Source organism: Alexandromys fortis, unplaced genomic scaffold (assembly GCF_014885135.2).
Source record: "Alexandromys fortis isolate MF-2015 unplaced genomic scaffold, M_Fortis_MF-2015_v1.1 scaffold_37, whole genome shotgun sequence".
Taxonomy (NCBI): domain Eukaryota; kingdom Metazoa; phylum Chordata; class Mammalia; order Rodentia; family Cricetidae; genus Alexandromys; species Alexandromys fortis.
This window is the reverse complement of record NW_026067914.1, coordinates 12,833,612-12,841,641: the sequence shown is the minus strand read 5'-3', so window position 1 is coordinate 12,841,641 and position 8,030 is coordinate 12,833,612. Positions and strand designations below refer to the sequence as shown.

The 8,030-nt window shown below is 39.7% G+C and overlaps 2 pseudogenes; one reads left to right on the top strand and one right to left on the bottom strand.

Annotated features, from left to right (window-relative positions):
- Positions 1-4,816: 4,816 nt before the first annotated feature.
- On the top strand, positions 4,817-5,857 carry LOC126499754 (nuclear inhibitor of protein phosphatase 1-like; annotated as a pseudogene).
- A 25-nt stretch (positions 5,858-5,882) lies between these two features.
- On the bottom strand, positions 5,883-8,024 carry LOC126499703 (golgin subfamily A member 5-like; annotated as a pseudogene).
- Between the last annotated feature and the right edge of the window lie 6 nt (positions 8,025-8,030).

The window sequence follows — 8,030 nt, the reverse complement described above, 5'->3', positions numbered from 1 at the left end:
CAAAGTATATGAGAGCTACGAGATGGAAGGCAATTTATAGTGAATAAGCAATAAATAACCTTCAATGAAATTGTGAAATTTGGAACAGCACCATGGGGTTCTGGTCAATACACATTATGACTGGGTGGCAGAACAGACAACCTAAGCTATCAACCTGACATACGTGAATCATGCGAAGATTACATTTGCTTGTAATTTTCTGGACCAGCCCACTACATATTTCATCTGAAGAAATTCAGTAACTAATATATAGCTAGAAAACCTGGATGATAGCAGATATTATATGATAATCCAAAACAAATAAATTATGGGTATTCATTATCAATGGCATTATATAATAAGTAGTTGTAAATATAGTTATGTTATGAAACTTTAAGAATTGCTGTTTAACAACCCAGCCTTACAAATCTCCTGAGGACTAAATAGTTTCTATCAGGTAACTTTGATGAGTTCCATAGTAATGGAAAAAATTTAGGTTGAGATTTTCTCAGATCTTATGAACATCTGGTTTTGCTGCTTTCACATTTGCTCACTCGATAGCCCTACAATCTATGACATCTAAGACATAGAATTATTGTGTGTTTGGGAATCTGTATCTGAAATAACATAGGCTATAATGACTTTTAATGTAAGAAAATATGCATGTATATATGTGTGCTACTCCTCTGGGAATTAACAAAATTAGAATGGCTTCTGTAAATTTTGAAAAATTCAAATGGTAAATCATATGAATTTAATTCATAACACACTCAAGATTCATATCTGATATAACTTAGGTGAAAGTCTGATATATTTCCGTTAGATAAAGATACATGTTTCTATAGGTAAAGGGACTCTGGCTGGTGAACTTCTGCTGAGCCTTGAAGAGACAAATAACTTGGGCTGGTGGCAATTTAGATGGAGAGGATAACATCAGCTTTTAGGAAGATTAATAATATTACTTAGTAGAATTTAAAGGTACAAACTCCCTGATTACTGCACTAGAAATAATGTGTTTACTTCTCTTTTAATAGTAGGGGTGGGAGTCGGATATCAAGGATAATCCATCTCCTGAAGATACAGCAGCCCTTACCAAGGTAAAGCAATCAGAAAACACAGGCATATTTGTTTTGAAACACTGAACTGCAGCCTAATTCAAATGGACCAATCTCGTTCTTCTTTCACAACAAGGCTTGCTATAATTGACAATAGAAGCACCACAGATACTGCATACCTATTTCAGATGTGCCTACTTTGATAAACAATCCAAAATAGGGTGGCTCAGGATTAAGAAATGTATTTTCACGTAACTTTGAAAGCTATTAATCTAAAATCAATCTGTAATTTGGACTACGTTCTCTTTAAAACCTAGAAGAAATTAAATCTACTGGTCTCATCTTTGATTCCAGGGCTTTGTTGGAAATTCTACCTCCTTGATTCCCAGATGTCTCTCACACACACATCTTCTGAGTTTTTGTCATATAAGCCTTTAGTTTTTATGAATTTTTATTTTCTCTTTGAATAATAATCATTTGTGTTAGACCATTTTCTTCCCTAATGAATTCATCTTAGCGTCTTTCTGTCTCCATGCCTGGAAAAAATTTATTTTCAAAATAAACAAAAATTAAAGTAGCACTTATTAAATAACACTAACAGATGAGATGTTTAAGAAATTTCATGATATTTAGTGATTTTTGGGTTTTAAAAAGATAAAAATGCACAGAAACTTTTGGTTATGGCTAGCAGTGATGTATCTCTTTTAAAGAAATATTATTATCCATCTGATGTGGGAGTGTCATATATCAATCTGTTGATTTCATTGGTTAAGTAATAAACACACTGTTTGGCCTCATAGGTTAAAGCATTGGTGGGAGGAGTAAACAGAATAGAATTCTGGGCGGAAGAGGAAGTGAGGTCAGACTCTGCTCTGCTCCCGGACAGGATGGATGGAGGCTAGAATCTTCCCGGTAAGCGCACCTTGGGGTGCTTACACAGATGATTAGAAATGGGCTAGTCCAGGTGCGAGAATTAGCCTGTAAGGGCTAGAGTTCATGGGCCAAGCAGTTCTTAAATGAATACAGTTTGTGTGTTGTTATTTCGGGCATGAGCTAGCCAAGCGGCCGGGGTGTTGGGGACGCAGCCTCGCCGCACTTATTTCAACATCCATCAATTTTTATGACTATTTCATTTTGATGTAGTGATAACAATCTGTACAGAAGGAATAATCATTATACAAACAGAAAATAGAGATTAATAAATTAAATACGCTCCAAGTCTATCATAAGTTCTAAAACAAAATGCATACACAAACATAAAAAAACTCTAAGTCTTAAAGAATATCTTATGAAATAATCCTGAAGATACTAAGTTAGGGAGTAATGTGACCAGGATGATTGTATTTCTGAAAGCATTTTGAATTTGATATCAGTGACACACACAATTTAGAAAGGTATGTGCAGATGATTAAGGGATAGTTTTATATTGTACATTTACTTTTTCTTCAATAACTTTTTGTTTAGTTCATTTATTTACTTATTTATTTATGAATTTGTCTGCAAAATAATTTTCAGGCTCTTTTATTTTTACTTATTGTACTTCCATATTAGTCTGTACCTGGGCATAGAGCAGGACAGTAAAGAGTAAGTGACAGGTACCAAGTAAATATTTTGAATTTTCTTACATTTTTATATCTGTTGGGGTATCATTATATCATCTAGACTACTGTAAGCTTAACTATAAAGCACATATTTCGTTCAAACTCTCAATCTTTTCACAGTATCCTGTGACTATGTCCAGACTCAAATTTTTAAGGAAAGGACATCCCTGTAAAAATTACCTCGTATTTCACATGATTGATTCTTCACAAGTATATATTCACATCTTAAAATAAAAATCAGTCATGAATCTTGCAACTCATTATATCAAAATTATACAAACTCAAATAAAGAATCTTATACTCAAACTACATGAAGATCTATCTTCATGACATTGAAACAATCCTGAATTTTCTCTCCCTTATTTACTGTTCTCCAACTATAATTACCTAGCAAGCAATGCCTACCACATGATAGTTATCCTATCTGTGCCATTGACAGGATATTCCCTGTACAAAATATTGCTTCTATGCTTTTGATGTCTTAGTCTCTCACTGAAGTCACATTTATGCAAAATTTGAAGCCTTTTTCAAATTCTCTGCATAAGACATCTATGCCCTTTTCTGTATTGTCCATGGAAAATAACTGGGACACATTCTTCTCAACATTTACAGCCTATAAATACATATTGTACATAAAAACCTGCAACAATTGTGACCATATGCAAAAGACTTACATTTCACCGTGGAGGTAGAAGGGGTTCATGAAGCTCTACTGGTAAATAAGCAGCCATTGGCATTTGATAGCTGTTGGGAGCCTGAGGGTCAGTTTTCTTTAACGATGTAACCTTTAATACATTGACCACACTATAAGGCTGGCCACAACTTCAAAAGGAGTTGAGTAACAAAAATTGAACATGTTTAAAGAGAAAAAAAGGAAACTAATATTTGAGATCATAGGGAACTGAGCATGAGTAAGGTACGTATGAATATATTGCTGGATTCATGGGTTGAATATAAACAAAAACATGGTATAAGAATTGCAAACAATTGCCGGGCGGTGGTGGCGCACGCCTTTAATCCCAGCACTTGGAAGGCAGAGGCAGGAGGGTCTCTGTGAGTTCGAGACCAGCCTGGTCTACAAGAGCTAGTTCCAGGACAGACTCCAAAACCACAGAGAAACCCTGTCTAGAAAAACCAAAAAAAAAAAAAAAAAAAAAAGAATTGCAAACAATTAATAAAGATATTATTTTAAAAATCATAGTATAGAACTATTTTGAAATAAGAGAAGATATAATGCAGCATTTTATTTTTAACACCTATTAAAGAAAAAATCTACTAATCAGAAAAAATTGGTCATATTTTTTGTTGACTATACATTATTTTAACTAAAAGGTATACAACGTAACGGCATTAATGTAAGTATATCTTCATTAGAAAAGATGCTTGACTACTACTTAATAGCAAAACATAGTTTGTATTGTATAATATATTCACTAAGATAGAAAGTAAAATTCAGATGAGATAAAACACATTTTCAGTCATAAACAAGAATCAAAACTGTACTATCAAATGTAAAATGAATTCAGGCTTTCATAGTTTTTCGCTAAGTTTTCAAAAAGTAATTTATTCTAAAATTGAGAAATTACATTTTAATCTTTAAAGACATGTAATATAGTTGAAAAACCCATCTGGACTGCAATGTTAACCCAGAAACAAGATATTCTAAATGTAAATTTTTAGTCACTTTTTTTTTTCAAGTCACCTTTAAATACTAGGTGTTGTATAAGTAGTAATGTACCAGACCTTGGAAAATATTCAATATCTTAATCACTTATAAAAGTTCTGAGAGAATATTTTTCCTCTGGACCAATGTTACATTAATATAAACAGTAATGAATAAAACTGGTTTCAATCTAAATGTTAAATACTTACCCAGTGCATTTTGTGGGGGAAAATGAAGCTTTTGCCTGCATAATAGCTTTCTAAGTTAAAGCTCTATTCATGTAACTATTTTAAATATCAGTTCTAATAGAATTGACAGCACAAATTTGACAGTGTGACTATCAGCTATCTATTTTACCTCCTCGGAAATCTTTATTATTTTTACTTATAAGAATCAGAATTTCTCTCTTACATTTTTATATAAATGAATTAGAAATTAAGGGGAGGCGGCCTCTTCCCTCTCTGTCTCCCAGTATCCGGGCGTGCTTCGGGCCGCCGAACGGGAGAGGGAGATGCAAGATGGAGGCAGCAGCGAACTCCGTCTCTGGCCTCTGTCCGATGGCCCGACTTGGCAGGCAAGCCCCCGCCTGGCTTGCATCTGGATGTAGTGAAAGGAGACAAGCTAATTGAGAAACTGATTATTGATGAGAAGAAGTATTACTTATTTGGGAGAAACCCTGATTTGTCTGACTTCACCATCGATCACCAGTCTCACTCTGGAGTCCAGGCGGCACATGAAGAGAATTTTCTTGGTAGATCTCAATAGCACTCGTGGCAGTTTCTTGGGTCACATTCGGGTGGAACCTCACAAGCCTCAAGAGATTCCCGTTGATTCCGCGGTCTCATTCGGTACATCCACAAGGCATACACTCTGCGGGAGAAGCCTCAGACATTACCATCAACTGTTCAGGGAGACGAGCAGATGGTTGGAGGGGATGATGAACTCAAGGGCTTGCGGGAATTTCCAGAAGAGGAGACCGAGCTTGATAACCTGACAGAGTTCAACACTGCCCACAGCAAACGGATTTCAGCTCTCACTATTGAGGAGGGAAATCTGGATATTCAGAGACCAAAGAGGAAGAGAAAGAACTCACAGGTGACTCTCAGTGTGGACGATGAAATTATCAACTCAGAGGATGTGGATCCCTCTGTCGGAGGCTTCCAGGAACATGGTGCAGACTGCAGTGGTTCCAGTCATGAAGAAACGAATGGAGGGCTCTGGCTCTCTGGGCCTGAAGGAGACAGGAAGCAGGCGCATACAGAACTTTGCCTTCAGCGGAGGACTATGGGGGGGGGGGAGATTTGCCCCCCACACATAGTGAAACAGGCTTCCAACCGCATGGCATCCATGGGACAGCACTCAGCGGTGGATTGCCCATGCCATACCTGAACCTCGCCCCTGATGTGGACTTGACTCCTGTTGTGCCGTCGGCAGTGACCATAAACCCCACACCAAACCCTGCAGTCTATAGCCCTGAAGCTGTCAATGAACCCAGGAAGAAGAAATATGCAAAGGAGGCTTGGCCAGGCAAGAAGCCCACAGCTTCCTTATTGATTTGATATTTTTGGCTATGGAGTGGGTGGGATGGGTGGAGGCTGGCAAAGGGGCTAATGAACTAGGGAGGAAACTTTCTGTGTGTGCGGTATCGTCTTTCAGAAAGTCTCCTGGGCCCCTAATATGTAATATTGAGACTAGGGGTGGGGCTAAAGTACCAGTTAGAGACCTTTCATGTGAAGTCACACACATTCAGGAGGAATCCAGAGCTATAGAATCTTGTGCTGCCCTCTTGTGGCATCAACTTTTGTGTGTGTGCCACGAGGCAGTTTCTTAAAAATATGACCAGTTAGGGTGGCTCACGTTGAACAGGAAAAGACTCTACTTTGCAAGGACCAGGTTCGTATCAGGAGGCCATTGCCAAGCTGTTGGTTTGGAGGCTCCCCCTACCCCCATATACCCCACCACCACCACCCAGTAGCGCTGTCTGGTTATTCAGAGCTCCAGGCTAGACCTGGCTAACAGGAGACAAGGTAGGAACCATTGTATGAGCTTTGTACAGATTTGTACATCTGTGTAATAAGGCCTTTTTTTGCTCCAAGTATAGCTTTTTACCTGTAACCTTTATTACATTGTAAATGAATGGTAAGCTGGTTCCTTAGTTTTTGAATTTCTTCCTCTCGATCTTTAATTCTGCATTGTATGGTGTTCTTTGTTCTATGGAGATCTTCTTCCACCTAATGGAATTCCTGTTTCATCCGGTCCAGCTCAGTCTCCAGCTTTTGTTTAGAGGCTTTCTGCCTAGCTATCTTGGAACTGTTCTCTTGCTGATTGTGCTTCACTAACCTGCTGAGCCTCCATATCCTGCAACTCAGATCTCAACTGATGTATCTGGCCCATCCGCTTCTGGGTCTCCTCCTTTTGCATCTCCTTCTCACGTCGAAGTTCTAGCTCCATGCTGCCAGCAGTACTGCTCTCCAGGCCTTCAAACCTGGAGCCTTCCTTTAAACTGGTTATCAATTTTTCTTTAGTCTGCAGTATTTGCGTAGCTTTCTGCTTGTAGTCAACTAATTCCTGCCTAGAAGACTCCAAGCCCGACCTATGTCACCTGACTTGCTGCTGGAGCTCATCAACCTTCTTCTCCTCAGAGTACTTTCTTCCTGCCAGAGTAACCGCTTCTGCCAAATTCTGACGTTCCGCTTCCATTTGATTAAGGCATGCAGTGAACTCACTCTGCATCTGGTTGTAGCTCTCCTGCTTTCTTCAGAGTGGCATCGGCTTCATGCAGCCTCTCCTGAAGAGTTTGCAGAGCGTGGTTCTGTAGGCTACTGCCTTCCTTGTGATCCTGCATTATTGGTGGCTTTTCACTCTGCAAGGTTTCCAGTGCTACCCTGCGGGAACTCAGCACCTGCCAGCCTTCCGCAGTCGCACCTTGAGCACAGCCAGCTGGGAATCCTTTGCAGCCACGGCTTCAGTAAGGTCATCAACTTGGGCTCATAGTTCCCGATATATTTGATCACTTTTTGAATGGTCAACATTCCATTTTTCAACTCTTGCCCTTGCCTTACTTAATTCTTCTTGAGTTTCTTTGGATCTCTGAAGTAGTGAGGCCACTTCCTGGTTTAAAGGCTGGACTTCATTCCTGAGCAACTGATTCTCCAGGTGGAGATTAGACAATTCATGCAATCTGTTCCCATCGGTAGGTGCTGGGCTGTGCTCCGTGCTTTCCTTCGAGGATCCCTGGTGGCCTGCAGGCCCAGAATCAGAACTGTTCCCTTCAGGACTTTGGCTCCCAGGATTCTCTTCAGTGGCCTTGGTGGTGGTTACACTTGCGTCCACAGAACCGACGCTTGAGGACTGAGAGCTTGGAAAGACGGGCACTTTGCCCTTCTCTTTCTTGATCTCCACTCTCCCCGTCGGCTCCTTCTGGGGACTGTTAAGAAAATCAAACAGCAGCTCCTCATCAGGCTCTGACATTTTCCTTCGAACAAACTGTGATGAAGGCCTAGGGACAGATGCATGTTCAGTGGGATGGGAGGCCTTTCCGGATGGCCTGGATCCTTCTTTCACGTTTGCTGTGCCAGCTATGATGGTGGCTTTTTGATGCTGGATCTTCCCAGCAGCTGAGGAAATATGGTTAGCTTTAGGTCCAGTCTGGTATGTTGAATCTATGTTTTGCTGGCAAAGTTCCAGATAGTCAGTATTTTTGCTATAAAAGATGTTACTGGTGTGGGGGCC